This window comes from Rhinatrema bivittatum, chromosome 4, assembly GCF_901001135.1.
Source record: "Rhinatrema bivittatum chromosome 4, aRhiBiv1.1, whole genome shotgun sequence".
NCBI classification, from domain to species: Eukaryota; Metazoa; Chordata; class Amphibia; order Gymnophiona; family Rhinatrematidae; genus Rhinatrema; species Rhinatrema bivittatum.
The window spans coordinates 390,622,343-390,639,941 of record NC_042618.1 but is presented as its reverse complement, the minus strand read 5'-3'; the positions used below and the strand labels follow the sequence as shown (position 1 = coordinate 390,639,941).

Here is a 17,599-nt window from a genome sequence, read left to right as displayed (position 1 = left end):
TTTTTACAGCTTGTCCGAATCTCCTGAAGGCCCTGCTGTGTGTAGAGTTGGAGAAAATGAGGTGGTGGTCCGGACATCGACCCCCAAGCAGGAAGAAAGGGAGAGAAGTGACCGGCTGACTGCGGTGGAAAGAAGGCTGGATGAGAAAGTGGGTGAGTTAAGCCACTTTCAAATGCCAACAAAGCCAGCAATTGTGACTCTTGACGCTTTATGGGACTTAGTGGCCGGCCTGGGCAAGTCTCTGCATGAGACCAATGCAAAAGTCAAAATTCTCAATACAAAGGTAGAAAAAATAGAAGAAAATGTGGGTAAAAGTGAATCCAGGATTGATTTGGTGGAAGCCATTCTGAAAACAAACGAGGATTGTACTACTAAGTTGATTAAAGATGTTACATTGGCTTCCCTCAGAATTGAAAACCTAGAGAATTACTCCAAACATCTCAACCTTAGATTCTTAAACTTTCCTAGAATTGTGGGGCAAACAATCGATGTGACTCTCAAGAAACATTTCCTTGAAAATTTGAAGCTTAATGAGCAGGGTTTGCCGTGCATAGTTAAGCAATTTTTTCTTACATCTCCACAAATGGCTAGACGACGTTCTGAAAATCAGGCTGAAATTATGGAGAATTTAACTCAGTACCTGGAAGATTCCTCAACAGAACTGTGTGATAGAGCTACTCTTCTAATTACTTTTGTATCAGAATATGATATGGGAATTGTGATGAAGAACTTCTTTAAAAATATGTCAACTCCTTTTTATGGAGCAATGGTGAGAATTTTCCCAGACCTTGCTCGTGTCACACAGCAAAGGAGAAGGGAATTTTTAGTCTATAGATCACAAGTTAAAAGTTTGGGATACTCCTATGTCTTGAGATATCCGAGTAGATGCATTGTGAAACATAAAGATGAATGTTTTGTGTTTTATTACCCAGAGCAGCTCAAGTAGTTTGTAAATGCTAGGGTGATTTCTGTAATTTCCCCTAGCGAGCACTAAGTGGGATCTAATAATAATATGTGCTGCCAATTACGCTTAGCCATTTCTTTAAGAGACATGAAAATGTTGAATTTCCTGGAATTTCTCTCCCCTCAATATTTCCTTTTAGAGGCTGCATATCAAAGTTTTTGTTGACCTATGTTATAAATGTTTCTGAAATTCCATGTATTAATTTGATATGGATTAATTCTTTTTTCCCTTTAGTAAGATTTGTCTTACTTGTAATATATGAAAATTATAATAAAGAATACATTTAAAAAAAAATCATTGGGCCGCACACGCATGTGTGGGCGGCGTGCACAAGGGGAGGAGGATCTACCCAATTCCCGCATGGCGACGCATCCCAGCCTTTCCCAGTCCCCTCCATTTGCTCCAGTTAAGAAGTGGACTGGGAGGGAACTTCCCTACCCCTCTATCTAACCTTCCTTCTCCTTGTTCTCTCCTCCCCACCCCCTATCCTATCTAATCCCTATTTTTATTTTACCTTTTGCTCCTCAACAGGAGCTGTACCAAGTTGCAAGCACCCTCTGGCACAGCAGCAAATGGCCGCTGTACCGGCTGCCTCCAGCCCTGCCCCTCCCCCCTTATCTGGACCCAGCAGTTCGTTGTGTAACGGGGTTACGTGCGTGGCCGGGCCCCTTTGAAGATGCATGCACTGCGCACAAGGCCTGGCCATGCGCGTACCCCCTGTTTTTTAACACGTGCAGGGGAATACAAATTTGGCCGATTACGTTGAACTAATCCTCATCGCAGCCTCATTACATGTCCTGTGATGTTCTGCAAGGCTCTATTCTTTTCCTCATTCTTTTTAATCTTTGTCTCCCTTGGTTACTGTCAGAGTTTAGGATCCACTTGTAACCTTTATGCTCAAGACATTCAGATATTTGCCTCCTTACACCCCCCCAAACTCTCATGATTGGTAAAGATCAACAATTGCCTTTCTGAAGTTTCTGGCTTCACTCATCTAAACTCAAACTAAATCCCAAAATGCGAGAAGCAATTTGGTTTGCCAATAACACTGATACATCTAATTTTCCATCTCCCCTCTTTGTGGATTCTCAAATTCAATTAAAAGATGTCACTAACTTGGGAATCAAATTTGACTCTCAACTTACCTCTGATGCACAAGTATCAACATGTTCTCAAAATTTTCTTTTTTTCTGTTGTGTCCATCAGTTCCCGACACCCTCTCTCTGCCCTACTCACCTCTTTGGCGCCTCCCTCTTCATCCGCGAGAAGATTGGCTGCTGCGGCGTCTTCCTGCCGTGATCTTCCGGAGTCCCTGGACCGGCTCCACGCTGCTAACCGCCATGTTTTCTGCAGGTATAGGGGCGCGCGCGCGGCACAGCCCCGACTGAAGTACCAGTGATGGCGCGAAACTCGGGGGCGTCCCCCAAAGTTGACGTCACCCGTGATGGATATTTAAGGTCTTAGAATTTGCTAACACATCGAGTTAGCAAGGATAAGGATTGACATCGGTTTTGTATTTGTTCTATCTACACTACTCTGCCTCCTCGGACTAACCAGGGGTACCTGCTCCTCAGGGGCCTCTCTTACTTTGTAGATTGCTGTCTGGAACCGGTACTCGCTCATCGAGGGCCCTTGTTCCTGGACTTCTTCGAATTCATTTCTGCCTGGATTAGCCATTGTTGGAAACATGATACTGGGCTTTACTGAACTTTTGGTTTGATTCTTTATGGCAAATCTAATATACTTTTGAAATTATGAGTCCAATTCAAAATTGGATGTCTTGGTTTTAAATCTTTTTGATTTGACAAACCATCTTATTTTGCTATTTTGTTAACTCTACATCCCTTTCCATAATTTGCGCTCCTCCCAACAAGAACTCTTAAAAAATATCCCCAGTTAAAAAAAATTTTTTTTGAAGAAAACTAGAGAAATGGCCTTCTTTTCAGCCCCATACCTCTGTAATTCTCTTTCCCTTGTGCTGTGATTTGAAAAAGATTACAGTAAATACAAGAAGGGTCTTAAAACTTTTCTTTTCAATAAGACCTTTGAAGTGTAACACCTTGCTACTGAAAACATATGTTACTAATCTCTTAATTTTAGGAAACCTTTTATTTTTACTTATTTTTATATTACTCTAAGCAGGTCATTTTCCAAAGGTATTGCACGCGAAAAGGATATCTAAATCAGGGCAGAGTCAGGGCGGAGTCTGCACCGGAAAGGGAGGAGTTGGGGTGGCCTCGGGGCGGACTCCGCGACTACTTCGCTGGCAGCGATAAAGTAGGCACCATTATCGCTGCCAGTAGTGTGCCCGACAGCACCAACTTTCACGGTGGTGCAATCGCTGCTGGCTTTTGCAGGCCTGCCCCCCGCTTCACCCCCCTGACCCCCATTACTGCCGGATTCTCCAAGGCCTGCAACCTTAGAAAATCCAGGCCTATGTTGGAATTGTTTTATTTGATACTCGGATGATTCCAATTGTATTGTACATCGCCTTGTTTCTTAAATGGAAGAAAGACAGTCTTATGAAATAAAGTAAATTAACTTATTAAGAGCCAGAGAGGAAGAGTCACCTGACCCATCAGCACTGAAGAAAATCTTATTTTGTGGCCATACAGTACTGAAGTTTCCTATGCAAGTTAAGTGGAAGATGTTTCTTCAGCTTAAATCTTGCGTGTTCCATTTTTAAAATTCCACTGTAAATGTTTAGTTGAGTATCAAGGAAATAAGTTTATTTTTCTTGAACCATTAACATTTGGAAACATTTATTACTGATAAAACTTCTTGATATGTTTCTTTGGTAGAAACAATAGGGTGGCCAATATATCTGGAAGATCTCATTATACTGATTTTGTTATGTTCTTACATTATTTTGGCTCTGTTCCCTTATAATGTGGACTTGTTCACTGTAAATGAACTGTAATGTTTATTTCCTAAGGACTTTTTTAATTTTGTCTGAATTTCTTGATTTTGTAACAATTTGATCAAAATAATGAATATTAAATGAGAAGAAAAATCTAGAGAGGAAAGTCACCTGGCTCACCACTGCCAAAAGAGAAAAAAGGAATATGGGAAGAACCAAATAATCCTGGACATTTATTTTTGTTATACTCCCTTTTGATGAGTAAGATTAATTGAATTATTATAATTTTTTAAAACAAAGCATGTTGGGGAGAGGGCTCAGAACCCACAAGAAGCTATGGGATAAAAAGTGGGGAGGCAGGCCAGTGAGTGCTTGAATTTCTGTCAATCATTAAAGAAACATTCACGGAATTCTCATAATCATACTTATGAGTTTTAAGATTGTATTACTGCCAGAAAAAATGAGGCTTTAGGAAGAGATACCTTGAATAACAGCACACAAATGTCTTATCAACTGCAAGAAAATAAATGAATACATATACGCACACACATATATATATCTTTACAGGGCTCATAAAAAAGTACTGACTAGAGAAGTGAGGCTCTATCAGAGAAATCTAGAAGAGGGATTCTAAAATTTAGATCCAATGGACAGCAAGAGGCTAAGAATCAGGGACTTCTGTTTCAGTCTTTGATCTGCTGTTGATTATCTTATGCCTTGAGCAGCCATCTTAGTTCATATTGCCTTGGTTAACTCAGTTTTAGTCTGGTAGTAGAGGGAAAAAAAAAAAACATATGCTTTCCGTTCTTTCCTTATGACAGTTACATAAAAGCTAATGTGACAACAGTTAACGTGTCAGCCTCTATATGCTCCTGAAGTACTATCATTAAAAGTGCTTTAGAATTCCATTTGGATATAAGACACTACATAATATCCCATTCTTACTGGGTTTACTATTAATCACAAGGAGCTTCACCAACAGACTATAGATTTGGGGAACTGAAGTAAATGAATACAGATCACATTAATCTTTCTTAATGAAAAATGGGATATTCACTACTGAGAAAATAAACAGAATTACAAAAAAAAAGGCCAACATCTTATTAGGTGTCAAAATAGCATGGAATGAATTATTTCCCCATCAAATAAAATATTTAGTGGTATTCTTCCATTCTAAGTCTTCATACCTCAAAAAACATAATATCCATTTGTACTCTGACATACCACAGAGTATCTAGGAGTATACATTTATTCTTGTAAACAAAGCTAAAATATTATATATATATATATTTCTTTTTTTCACACAGAAAGACATTGTGGATGCTCAAAGTATAACTAGATCCATCCATAAAATCATACAGTGTTAATATATATTTTAAATAAGAATGTAGACTTGTGTACATCTGTTCATGTACAGTGCACAATGGGATTTTGTTGCATCCTATAAATACTTGATCAACTCTAAATCATTTATGACTCAGGGGTCATTTTACATGTTTTTAGTTAAATTATTAAAAGGATAATTAGGTGGATGTACAATTTGAAATGTTCATATAATTGACCCTTTTATATTATTTTATTTCTAACTAGAGTATATCCCCAAAACAACCTGCACAGTTTCACAGCATTATATGACACCTCACGTTTTCCATCCTGCATAATGCTTGCTGAAACCTCATGCTGTATCATAAGAAAGAAAGGTAAAGGAACCAATCCAAAAATAAAATGCAGATAGAGGCTCTAATAAACAAATCTATGTTGAATAATTACCATTAGTCTACTTGTGTCGATTTTTCATAACTAAAGAACTTCAATAAGATATTTTACTACATATAAAACTTCAGGTCAGTTTAGGTCTCCTAAACTGTATGTATACTATGTCCTACTCTCTAAATCTAGGGTTAACCTCTTAAAAATAGTGCTACCACTAAAATATCAACTTGTGTGTCCTTAACACTATTGCTTCTTTATTTGATCCTAATCTTAGGTGTCCTTTGTCCTTTTGTCCTATGGTAATCTCTCTTATAATGTAAATTAAATAAATAAAGCATTTTTACAATAAGAATTATATACCTATATTATTCTTTTATCCCTTTCTTTTTAAAATGTCTTTTTAAGAATCTCACACATCAGTTTTTTGGGCTATATAGAATGTGCTTTGCTATATTCATGCCTTCTAGGTATGAACAATTAAGGGGCTCTTGATGACATAGCAACAGAGGATGATTAGCAGATAAGAATCCAACAGACCCATCTAATCGACCCAATATATTTCCTGGTGCAAGGCCATAGACCACCATTTGATCTTTGGCTTTTCCTTTGCTTCTTTGTGCTTATTTATCTTAGGCTGTCAAATTTTGTTACCACTTTCTCCTCCATTGCCTCTCTTGGAAGGCCATCCTGTTGTGACCGCCGGTCGCGGCGAACCACGACCGGGGGGCCGGTCACTAACCTCCGCTTCTTCGGGGCTGTCGTCGAGGGCTGCCTCCGAGGCAGCGTTGCTAAATTCCAAAATGGCCGCCGCATCTTCGACGCGGCTAGGCCACGCCCCCTGAGGTTCCCTTAGGCCCGCGCGGGCAGCTTGTGCCCAGCCTTAAAGGAACCCTTACAGGAAGTGTAGGGGGTTCCTTCCTGTTGTCTCCAAGCTTCCTGCTCTACTTAAGGCAAGGTCTGGGGCCTCAGAACTTGCCTCGGCTTCGTGGCTCCAGTGTGGGTTGATTCCAGTTCCTGCTTGCTTCTGTATTTTGATCCCTGGACTGGCTTTCGTTCCTGTTTGGCTCCTGACTCCTGGATTGGCTGCGGACTCTCATTGTTTCTGGACTCCTGGACTGGCTGTGGTTTCTTCTGGCTCTTGACCCCTGGACTGGCTTCGGATTCTTCTGGCGTTATACTCCTGGACTGACTGCAGAGTAAGTTGGTTCTGTGGAATACTTTGTTACTTCTTCTGTTTCCACGACCTGCTGGAGGCACCAGCCTCAGTCTCATGACCCACCAGAGGTGATCATCGCTATTTGCTCGACCTGCTGGAGGCGCCAGCTATCTGGACTATACGACCTGCAGGAGGCGCCTGCATCCAGATCTTCTTCGAACACCTCCAGGGACATTCGTGTTTGGCCTCGCCCTCTGACGAGGGATCTTCATTCCTCGCCGGACCAAGGGTCCACCTCTCAAGTCATAACACATCCATGCATCCATTAAACTTTTTATAAAGAAATATTTTCTGATGTTTTGCCTTTTACCCTCTTAAAGACATATCATAACCTCTTATCTAGAACATTTTCACTGTAAAAGGTTTTCTTCTTGTACATTATTTATACCTTTGGGATACCCTCTGTTTCTCTTCTGGGGTATATATATTTAGGATAAGCCTCATGTCATAAAGGCATGACTGACCAACTCTGGTCCTCAAGAGCCACAAATAGGCCTGTTTTTTCAGGATATCCATAATGAATATTCATAAGATAGATTTGCAATATTTTTATCATCTTTTCATGTTTCATGCTTTTCCAGCAAATAGTTCAAAGCATTTTACAATAGACTAATGCTGCAGTAGAATCATTGATTATACAGTAGTTTGCTAGTGGTGGCTGTTAATAGATCACAGTTTGTGCAAAAAACATTTTTGTGAAAGTAGGGTTTCATAAACAGATCAGTAAATAACTGCTTACACATTCAGGTATTAGGTGGTGCTGTTTTCCAATTGGGGGGGAGGGAGGGGTAACATTAAACATGCACATGTGAAAGCCTGAAATTGGCAGGGCAGGGTCAACTAGCTAGACACTGAGTTTGTATTATGGCAAAAGGAGTATAGAGGCACCACTATGGTGTTTGGGGAAGGGAGAAAAAGGGAAAGGGAAAGTCATCTATAATAAAAAAAAAAGATGCAAGATGTTGCAAATGGGGTATCTGGTCAAGTATAGTAGCATGTTGGCAGGGATTATAATCAATCTTTGCATGCAATAGAAGCAGTGCATATAAATCACTCATGTACACATCCATTATGGATATCTTATTTATGTTAGTTGAGGACTGGAGTTGGCCGCCTTTGTCAGAGCATTTGGTACAGAGTTTACACCATTTTGTAGACCTTTTCCAGGCTGTCAGCACTTTGTCTATATATTTTATTTTAGAGGAATGACTTCCAGAATTGGAAACAATACTTCAAGTTAAGTCTTGCCAATAATATAAACAGCTGCATAAACCCTTCCTTTTTCTACTAGTTTATGCCTTTCCCTATCTACCCTAGTATTCCTCAGGGCTGGGCCACTATCTTGTTGCAGCTTTGCTACCTTGAGATTATCAAATACAACAACCTTAAGGTCTTTCCTACTTGGTGTACTCTTACCCACATCATCTATTGTTTCATTGGATTCCTGTATCACAAATACATAACCCTGCATATTTTTTATTTTGCATTGAACCTTAGCTGTCAATCACTCAACTACTTTTTGTCAGGGTCAAAGCGATTTGAATCTGCAACCCTGGGACCTTTGGCTGATAGCTTTCCCAGATGTTTTGGTACTTTTTTTTTTTTTACCTAGGAGAGTCAGACTGCCCCTGCAGTCTCCTGAATGGACTAGCTTTGGATGTGCTCCACATTCCCAGCAGTATATAAGGCATGCTCAGAAAGCACACAGGGCTGGTTCAACAGCCCTCTTGGTGGCCACCCTGTGGAAGCACTATCCATTTGTTTCCTTATTACCAAGCCTTGTTCTAGTTTAAGTATCCCCTTCCCAGATTCCTGCAATTATATTCGTGTTCCAAAATTCTGCAACTGTATTCATGTTCCAGTACTCCTGCATATAAACTTTCCTGCTTCACAGTTCAGTCTTCAGTGTCCTACTTGTGTCCAGTTCCAGTGTTCCTGTTTCGTGTCTCTCTCCTGGCTCTCCTCCAGCCCAACCTCCTCCACTGTACCTCCACCTTGCCTCTCAGGTATGCATTTCCCTCTGGGGTAGCCTTGATTGCCAAACCCAGATTAAGATCATTCAAGCTATCTTAAGATCATTCTTCATTCTGTCTACTCCATTGGGGGACTCTACCCTAGTGCAGCTTTTAGTGTCATCTGCCAAAAGATAAAAAATTTTCATACTAACCCCCATGTAGAAATATACAAATATGATGGCAGAAAAGACCATATGGCCTATCTAGTCTGCCCATCCACACCAACTAATTCAGGAATATATTGAGCAGAACCAACCCCAGAACAGCTCCCTGAGGCACTCTATTCTTCAGAGAGAGCTCTATTTAACTACTACCATCTGCTGTCTATCATTCAACCATTTTTTTTTAACTAGTCTATCACCTTGGGGATCAAGACTGTTCAGGTTATTTATGATCCTCCTATGCAGGTTAGAACTGAAAGATTTGCTGAAATCCAAGTAACTCCATATCTAGTGCACACCTTCAATCTAATTCTCTAGTTACCCAAAGAAATAAACTGGGTTATCACATTAGCATCTAACTCCACTTAGTCCCATAAAGAAAGAAAAGAAGTATATTAAAAAAAAAAAAAAAGAAAGAAAGAATTCAAAAACCCTAATATATCCTCAAATTAAACACAAATTATTACAAAGCAGAATCTTAATTTAATTTGTTTTAAGCATCAATTGATATATCTAATAACTTTTCAGTGTTTCTATTTGAAAAAGAATAAATGGAGAAATTACTTACCTGATAATTTCATTTTCCTTAGACTCAGGACCAATGGTGCTCCTGATAGCAGTTGGAGATGGATCAGATTTCAGTCTGACGTCAGCCCTAGTACATATACCCCTGCAGGAAGCCCTGCTCTTCAGTATTCTCTTCGAAAAGCAATTGTGGATATGTGTGTGACTGAACAACATGATTAACTTGGTTAACTTTGATTAACTTGAATAACTTGGTTAACTTGATTAAATTGAACTGGTTGAAGTGGATATAGCTGGAGACCACCAGCGCACATCAACCGTGAAATGCCGACTCCCGGTAGATATGGGTGTCCTAATTAGAGGGAAGCTTGGCTTACCCGTGTTTGTCTTGCTCTCGGGGAATTGTCACCAGAGGTTTCCGTGATTGTCAGCAGCTGTGGGAGGGATGCTGAGTCCATCTGTCTACACTAAGGAAAACAAAATTATCAGGTAAGTAATTTCTCCATTTCCTAGCATGTAGCAGATGGACTCAGGACCAATGGGATGTACAAAAGCTACTCCCGAACCGGGTGGGAGGCTGCCCGTGGCCCACTTAGTACTGTCCTTGTGAATGCTGTGTCCTCCCGAGCCTGAACATCCAGGCGGTAGAACCTAGAGAAGGTATAAATGGAGGACCATGTCGCCGCCTGACAGATCTCGGCAGGTAACAGCATTTTGGTTTCTGCACAGGACACTGCCTGGGCTCTAGTGGAATGGGCCTTGACTGTAGAGGTGGAGGCTTGCCTGCCTCTACGTAGGCCGCCTTGATAACTTCTTTGATCCAGCGGGCTATAGTTGCCCGTGAGTCTGCTTCCACTTGTTTCTTCGCGCTGTGAAGGACAAAGAGGTGGTCCATCTTTCGTATGGATTCCGACCTTTCCAGATATCAAACTAGGAGTCTGCCGATGTTAAGATGGTGAAAGCGGCGAGATTATTCCAAGTCCTTATGCTCGTCTTGTGATGGCAGGGAGATGGTTTGGTTTAGATGGAAGTGAGAAACCACTTTTCGGAGGAAGAAGGGGACCATGCGTAGCTGTATGGATCCTGGTGTGAACCTGAGGAAGGGTTCTCAACAGGACAGTGCTTGAAGCTCAGAGATGAGATGGGCCGAACAGAATGCCACTAGAAGGAGGCAAGGAGAGGGACAGCCTAACAGGTTATTACCTTCCTAATTGTTGTTTCGGGACATTTTACCTTCATATCTATGGCTGTGTGCTTTGGACCTCCCGGGGGTAGTCGAGCTCTGCCCCGACAGTGTCACCAGCCAATCGCCAGCAGCCACGTCATAAGGAGGAGCCGGGAGAGGAGGATTAAAGGGCTCTCCTTCGGCGTTTTCATCGAGGCAAGGAGAGGGACAGCCTAACAGGTTATACCTTCCTAATTGTAGTTTCGGGACATTTTACCTACATATCTACGGCTGTGTGCTTTGGACCACTCGGGGGTAGTCAAGCTCTGCCCCGACGGTGTCACCAGCCAATCGCCAGCAGCCACGTCATAAGGAGGAGCCGGGAGAGGAGGATTAAAGGGCTCTCCTTCGGCATTTTCATTGAGGCAAGGAGAGGGACAGCCTAACAGGTTATTACCTTCCTAATTGTTGGTTTGGGACATTTTACCTGCATATCTACGGCTGTGTGCTTTGGACCACCCGGGGGTAGTCGAGCTCTGCCCCGACGGTGTCACCAGCCAATCGCCAGCAGCCACGTCATAAGGAGGAGCCGGGAGAGGAGGATTAAAGGGCTCTCCTTCGGCGCGAAGCAGCCAACGGCGCGCAGCCGAAGCCGCGCGCCAAAGGGGTGCGTGGCTTTGACCGGCTTCGCTGGATTTCCTGGAGACTAGACTTTTTACCTTAAAGAAGGTGATCAATATCAGGTAGGCGTTGTCCTCTACTCTCCTTTAACCTCCTAAGTGAAGCACTGGTTTACAAGTAAGAACCACCTGGAAAATCCTGATTTAGATTTATTCATTGATTAAAACTTTAATAATGCCTCACACCAAGAGAAAGGCGAAAATTAGGCCACCTCTTGGTGCAACTATAGAATCTACTCAGAGATTTATGCCAGAATGGTTAAACTCTCCTCAAAATACTCCTGTTGAGGGGAAGATTTAGAGCGAAAATCTCCCCTTATGGCCGAGGACATCTCATTAAGTCCAGGAGCGCCTGAGATACCATCACCACCTGGTAAAAACGGGGTTGGTCCCCAAGATTTACCAAATATACCCAAACAGAACCAAGATACTCAGGGAAGTCCATTAACATCAGAGACACCATCTGAACTGGATGATATTGGTGTTCAATCATTTTCACCGGATCAAGGGAGTACACCAAAGAATGCTAAGAAACATGAACAAAAAGAATGCCTTCTACAAAAAGGGGACAATCCTATTGATAAGAAAGCTAAGAATATTGTAATAAAACCTGGAACTATTACAATGGAAACATTGTGGAACTACATTTCTAAACTAGATTCTTCCATTATGAAACTTGCAGATGTAGTTCAGGAGACCAAAGTAGTTGTAAAAAAGAATTCCGATGTACTAGATACACAACAAAAACAAATACAAAATATAGACAAATGAGTTGAGCAGGTTGAAAAAATACAGCATTTACAAATTAAAGTAGAAGGAGAAGTACAGAAGAAGATAGAATACCTAGAAAATTATACACATGCCTTAAATTTAAATTTATATAAATTTTCCGAAACTGGAGAAAATCAACCCAGTAGAGTCATTCAGATCTTATGTTAAACAAGTACTCAAAATTCCTGAACAAGGAATGCCTATTATTACAAGAGCTTTCTTTCTGAAAAATATAGGAAAAAATAAAGGAAAAGAACTAGTACAGGAGGGAATAGAGCAGGGAGTTACGAGTTTACAAAAGGTAGAGAATGAGCTATCTATGAATCTCACAGATTTTTTGATGAAATCTCAGGAAGAAATAAATGTTGAGAATAGAGGCACGATGATAATAACATTTGCATTGGTTTCAGATAAAGAGAACATCTTAAAGTATTTTTTCAGGAATAGAGAAAAAACCTTCTATGGACAAAAAGTCTGGATATATCCAGACTTTGTTAAGAATACACAAATTAGAAGAAAGAAATTTCTAGCTTTCAGAAAAAATGTTGTTGAGAACGGGGGACACTTTTTGTTAAAATATCCTTGTACATGTATTATAAAATTCAAAGGACACAATTACCAGTTCACTAACCCTGACCATCTTAGATCTTTGTTAGGTATTGAAGATCAGGCTATAGAAAATAAATAGAGGAGAATCTTACTTTTTCTTGTATTATAAAATGTACTTATATATTGCATTCAGTATACGCTCTGTAAGAAATAGTGCTTTCACTTATATTTTCCTTTTTTGGGTTATACAGAATATTCTTGAGGTGATATAAAATGGAAGAGCATTTTCTTTCTTTTTCCTTTGATAATTGTTACATATTCTGTGTAGGTTTCTAATAATTTAACCTTGTTTGTAATACAAGATTGAAAATTAATAAATAAAGAATTTAAAAAAAAAAAAAGAATGCCACTAGAAATGCAGTCATCAATGTTAGTAGTCAGAGGGACAGACCGCGGCTAGGTATAAAGGAGGCTCCTGCTAGGAAGTCTAGGACTAGATTGAGATTCCATAAAGGTACCAGCCACTTTAGGGGTGGTCGGATCTGTTTGACCCCTTTCAGGAAGCGGGAGATGTCCGGGTGAGAGGCTAGGCTGCCGCCCCCCACCCCACTAGTCCCCTGTGGTGTTCTATCTTGTGGATGATTCCGCCCAGTAGCAGCCAAGGTGGGAAGGCGTATAGCAGGATTTCCTGTGGCCAGGTCTGGACGAGAGCATCGATCCCTTGGGATTGTGGTTCCTGTCTGCGACTGAAGAAGTTGGGAACTTGGGCGTTTGACTGGCTTGCCAGGAGGTCCATGGCTGGTGTTCCCCAGTGGTTTACTATCAACTGGAAGGCTGTATGCGACAGCCTCCATCCCCCTGGGTCTAGACTTTCTCTGCTGAGGTAATCCGCAGTGACATTGTCTTTTCCCGCGATGTGGGCGGCTGAGATCTCTTGTAGGTTTGATTCCACCCACGCCATTAGGGGGGTCTATTTCCAGGGATAGCTTTTGGCTTCTGGTTCCTCCCTGGCAGTTGATGTAGGCCACTGTTGTGGCGTTGTCCAACATGACTCTGACCGATTCGCCTCCGAGTCTGTGACTGAACCATAGGCAGGCTAGCCTGACTGCCGTGCTTCCAGTCTGTTGATGTTCCATCCCGACTCTTCCTTGTCCCATTGCCCATGGGCGGTCAGTTCCTGGCAGTGGGCTCCCCACCCTTGTAGGCTCGCATCCGTGGTGAGCAGAATCCAGGTCAGCGAGGATAGCCTTACTCCATTGCTCAGATGGTCTTCTTGTAGCCACCATTGTAGCTGGGTTCGAAATTCCTCCGGGAGCTGGAGGGGAACAAATTAATTCTGGGACTTCGGATTCCATCGTGACAGTAGGGAACGCTGTAGGGGTCGCATGTGAGCTCTCGCCCATGGAACCACTTCCAGTATGGATGTCATAAGACTGAGGACTTGGAGGTAGTCCCACACCTTGGGGCGAAGACTGCTTAACAGGTTTCACAATTGGTTCATCAGTTTTGTTCTCCTTGTAGGAGTCAGAATGACCTTGTCTTGCTGGTGTCGAACTGGACTCCCAGGTATTCCAGAGATTGGGAGGGCTGCAGTCAGCTCTCCTTTGTGTTGACCACTCACCCGAAGTTCTCCAGTAGAGTTTTGACTCTGGTGGTCGCCTGATGACTTTCCTCTGGGGATTTTGCCCTGATCAGCCAATCGTCCAGATATGGGTGTACGAGGATTCCTTCTTTCCTCAGTGTCACCGCCACTACAACCATGATTTTGGTGAACGTTCAGGATGCTGTGGCTAACCCGAAGGGTAGTGCCCGGAACTGGTAGTGGTGGTCCAGGATCGTGAAGCGTAAAAACCGCTGATGCTCGTGATGGACCGGGATGTATAGGTAGGCTTCTGACAGATCCAGGGATGTGAGAAATTCTCCCGGCTGTATCGCCCTTATGACCGAGCAAAGGGTTTCCATGTGGAAGCGAGGTACCCTTAGGTGGTGGTTGATGGACGTGGGGTCCAGGATGGGCTGGCACGTATAAAATAGATGGAATGATAAACTAGATGGAATAGTGCCCTGTATTTTCTTGTTCCGTGGGCACTGGTGTTATGGCCTTTAATTCGAGCAATTTGGTCAGTGTAGATTCCATTGCCGCCCTCTTGAAAGGGTGGTGGCAGGGAGATTTCACAAACTTGTCCGGAGGAATGTTGTGGAAGTCCAGATAATATCCCTCTCGAACGATGGTTAGGACCCACTTGTTCGAAGTTATCTCGACCCATCTTTTGTAGAATAGAGCAAGCCTGCCCCCTATGGCTTCTTCCTGTGGATGGGTCGGCTGATCTTCATTGTGGGGTACGGCTGGGGCCTGGACCAGCGCCAGTTCCCCCTTTTGTTGTGTTTGTTCTGAATGAACTGGCCCCTGCCTGCGGGGCGAGATTCTTGATATGTACTACTGTACAGTTTGAAGCGCTGTGATCCCCTGCCCTTAGATGTTCGGGTGGGGGGGGGGGGGGGGCGCTGGCTTCTCTTGTTCTTGTCCTCCGGTAGCCGCGGGTACTGGGAATTCACCCCATTTGTCGGCTAACTTCTCCAGTTCGCTTCCAAACAGGAAGTTTCCCTTAAAGGGCATTCTTGTGAGTCTCGTTTTGGACGTCACGTCGGCTGACCAGCTTCTGAGCCAGAGTTGTCTTCTGGCTTCCACAACGGACGAAACGCTTCTGGCTGCGGTGCGCACCAGGTCAGAGGTCGCATCCGTGAGGAATGATACTGCTGTTTCTAGTGCTTTGACGGCTGTGGTGGCATTCCTGGTCTTTGATAGGCAAGCACGTGTCACCACAGCACAGCAGGTCACAATCTGTAGTGACATAGCTGAAACATCGAATGACTGTTTAAGGATGGATTCGAGACGTCTGTCCTGGGCATCCTTGAGTGCCACTCCTCCCTCAACTGGGATGGTAGTGTGCTTTGAGACCACGCAGAACATGGCATCCACTTTAGGGAATGTCAGGAGGTCTTTGGCAGCGGGTCCAGGGGTTTAGGGCTGCCAGGGTCCATCCCCCTTTAAACGTGGCCTCCGGATCCTCCCATTCCAGGTCAATCAGCTGTTGAATGGCCTGTAGCAAAGGGAAATGGCGGGAGGCCTGACGGAGTCCCTCGAGGAGGGGATTCGTCTTCGGTTCCCTTGTGGCACTCGTGCCTAGGATAGCGAGCTCTTTCAGGCTGGGAGCCACGAGGTCTGATAGTTCGTCTTTAGTGAAGAAATGCCTCATGGTTCGGTAAGGTTCCATTCCTGGAGGGATTTCCCCTTCCTCCAGGGAGTCTTGATCCTTGTCAGAGGTGTCCGTGTCCCCAAAGTTGGGGCTTTGCGGCGGGAGAGGCACTTCTCTGGGTTTAGAGGGTCCTGGGATGTTCGGGTCCTCTGGGGCAGGCTATGGTTGTGTCATTGGAGGCGCTGATTGCATGTAGACAAAGGTATGTAGGCCTTTGAAGAATTCTAACCAGGCGAAAGATGCTGGGTCTAAATTGAGAGGCGCCGTGTCTCTAGGGAACCCCGTTTGAAGGAGGCTTCCGCCGGGGGTAGCCAGATTCAGTGTACTGTCAGTGGAACCGTATCCCAGTGCCGTCTGGAGAGGACCTTGGCCTGATTCACCCAGAGCCTCCTCGCACTGTAGACACAGGGCCATGGCATCTTCGTGCTGCGCAGCTCTGATGTGGCATGCTGGGCAGAGGCCCTGAGCCTTGAGCTTCTTGTCCGGTGGTGCCATAGTTTGTGTGTGTAGGACTGCAGAAAACTCTGGTTTGTGCATTCTGTGTACGCCTGGAGGCTTAGTTATGCACTCCAGGGTGCCGAAGTTGTGCGTGTAGGTCGGATGTGCACGCCGCTGTGCACACAGGTTTACTTATGCGCCCAGCACAGTGAAGAGTGTGGCCACACGCCCGGCGCCCTTGTGCGCGCCGGTGTGCACACAAGTGGTTTTGTGTGCACGGCTCGCCTCTGTGCGCATGGATCGAATCGGCGGACAGGGTGGCAATCAAGTGAAAATGGTGCCGGTGACCACGCAAGCAATATGGCTACCACCTCAGAGGGTCTCCACATGGGAAATCCCTCATGTCGGACCAGGGTCTAGCCTGGATAGGGCTGATCAACACGGTAGCACTGATGCCGGCTGGTGATCTGTGCGGCTATTCGAGCATCGGAGACCGGAGACTTTTAGGAAGTTTTCTACCTTACCTTGTCTTGGCGTTTCCCGGTCTCGTCATGGGTGGTCTCCAGCTGCGGGGGGAGAGGGAAAAGTACCTTCACTGCTGCGCTCGATGTTGCACCCGCTGCCTCTCAGCTGTCCGTTGCCGGGGGCTAAGTCCATGCCGTGAGCCGGCTGCCGGACCGAGGCCTACCTCTGAGGGATCGCGGAAGTCACCTCAGGAATCTCAACTGGAGGAGGGACCCGTAGGTATCACCACAGGAATGCGGGGCTCGTCTGTAAAGGTAAGTTTTCTTTATTTTGGATGATTTATTTGGTTAGAATACTCTAACGCTGTGCAAGCGTGTATAGAGTCCCGAACTGCTATGGAGACGGAAAATACTGAAGAGCAGGGCTTCCTGCAGGGGTGTATGTACCAGGACTGACATCAGATTGAAATCTGATGCGTCTCCAACTGCTATCAGAAGCACACTATACCCCATTAGTCCTGAGCCCATCTGCTACACTCTAAGAAAATAAAAATATAAACATTTCTGGGTATTCTCAGATCCCAGCTGGCTATTATATATATATATATATATATATATATATATATATATATATATACATACACACACACACATACATATACACATATACACATTTAGGTAAGAGTGACACAAATGAGGAAAGATACAAAAGTGATCTGTTACGTAGCTTTTATTTTGTTTGGCTATTTAAAAAAAAAAAAAGTCAACTTCAGTTTCAAAGAAATATACATTTCTCTAGCTAGACTTTTGCCCTATTTAAA

At 43.6% G+C, this 17,599-nt stretch overlaps 1 protein-coding gene across 3 annotated transcripts in view; it reads right to left on the bottom strand.

Moving 5' to 3' along the window:
- PTPRG (protein tyrosine phosphatase receptor type G) overlaps positions 1–17,599 on the bottom strand; it is a 1,221,857-nt gene that overhangs the window by 619,884 nt on the left and 584,374 nt on the right. The gene's annotated exons all lie outside the window — the stretch shown is intronic.